The sequence below is a fragment of the Peromyscus leucopus genome, chromosome 16_21 (genome assembly GCF_004664715.2).
Source record: "Peromyscus leucopus breed LL Stock chromosome 16_21, UCI_PerLeu_2.1, whole genome shotgun sequence".
In the NCBI taxonomy this organism is placed as follows: domain Eukaryota; kingdom Metazoa; phylum Chordata; class Mammalia; order Rodentia; family Cricetidae; genus Peromyscus; species Peromyscus leucopus.
Window position 1 is genome coordinate 69728780 of NC_051084.1, and position 1846 is coordinate 69730625.

The window sequence follows — 1846 nt, forward strand, 5'->3', positions numbered from 1 at the left end:
AGGGGAAACCATCGAGCCAACAAGCTGGCATTGGGATTTAGGATACTGACCTTAAAAGATAGTCCATACCTACAAAGCATTCAACTCTTCCTAAAGGTACTCCCTTTTCAAACGCAGGGAGTTAACCCCAGAGCCAAATATCCTCTGATAAATATCTGTTAAACTTAAACATGTTTTTGTTTTAATAGAACAAAAGGGGGAATTAGCCCTCATATTCAGTTATTCTGCACCCTGTGGCCATCGTGCTCTGGCCTCAGGGCTACAAGGACACCTGCATCGGGCCCCAGTCAGGGCGTTCTGCTCCCCAGCCACTCCTTCGTGCCCCTTGTGGGGCAGGAGCTCCTGGAGTGACAGTCCCTACAAAACATGATGACAGAATACAGGCTTGCGGTGGTGGATGCTGGAGGTGTGGGACAGAGTGCCCTGACCATCCAGCTGATCCAGAATCATTTTGTGGATGAATGTGACCCCACCATAGAGGATTTCTATCAGAAACAGGTGGTCATTGATGTGGAGACATGTCTGCTGGATATCTTAGACACAACGGGTCGGGAGGAATGTTGTGCCATCTGGGACCATGCATGTGCACAGGAGAGGGTTTCCTCTGTGTGTTTGCCGTTAATAACACCAAGTCCTTTGAAGACATTCATCAGAACAGGGAGTACATCAAGCGGGTGAAGGATTTGGATGATGTGCCAATGGTGCTGGTAGGGAACAAGTATGACCTGGCCGCTCATACTGTTAAGTATTGGCAGGCCCAGGACCTTGCCCGCAGCTATGGCATCCCCTACATCGAAACATCAGCCAGGACCCAGCAGGGTGTGGAGGATGCCTTCACACTTGTATGTGAGATTCAGCAACACAAACTACGGGAGCTAAACCCTCCTGATAAAGAGTAGCCCTGGCTACGTGAGCTGCCAGTGTATGCTATTGTGGCATCAGATGGTGGTACTCCAGCTGATGGTCGTCCTGCTCTTCCTGGATCCTGCTACAGCCCAGAGATCTCGTTCCCACACCACCGCTGCCCCCACATCCTTCTGCCTCCCTATCTTCCCTACAGCAGCCTCTGACACACACCCCAGGAGAAATCTACCACCTGCTTCCAGTATCCGCTACCACTTCCCAGGGCCCCACTACTGGCTCCTCAACGTCCTTGGAGCCTGGGGACAATAGTGACTATACCGAGATGGCCTTTGGTGTGGCCGCACCCCACTGCCAAGACCAACCTGCTCTTCCACTGCAGCCCTCACATGCACAGCCAATGGCAAAAGCGACGTCCAGCACCCCAGGGCTGGCGGCTAAAACTGTCTTTGCTGCTGCTGCCGCTGCTGCTGCTGAGCGAAGCCCCACTGGACCTCTACTTCTCAATGTATGCTTACTAAGAAAGGCTGTATGTGGACCAGCCAGATGGCATACCTCTGCTCTATGCTCCTGCAGAAGTCCCCAGCTTTCACTTGGGCCAGCATCTTTTGGCTTTGGATCTACATCCATGAGGACACTGACCTTTTCTACCTCAATCAATAACCTGGACCACAGTTCCTGGGAACAGCTCAGCATTTGTAATGGTAGCTTCCCCTTGCTTATATCTTCCTCCAGGTCTTCCTGGGGTCTGCAATCCAGTGGGAGGATGGATGTCATTGGCCAGGCTGTGCCCATGTGTACTTCTCCTTCATCAAAGACTGCTTTCCAGCGTGTAGCTCCCTCAAATCCCAGGACCTCTACGTTCTTGGAAGGGGAGAGTTTGCCCTTCCATTGCAACGTTGACAGCTTGGAGATGAGCACTTGCTGGGCCCTGGACGAGGAGCTGCTGCAGGCCACAAGAATATATCGTAAGAACTCAGCTGGT

General features: G+C 52.1%; 1 pseudogene; it reads left to right on the forward strand.

Moving 5' to 3' along the window:
- The first annotated feature begins 335 nt into the window (after positions 1–335).
- On the forward strand, positions 336–1173 carry LOC114707453 (annotated as a pseudogene).
- Positions 1174–1846: the final 673 nt, after the last annotated feature.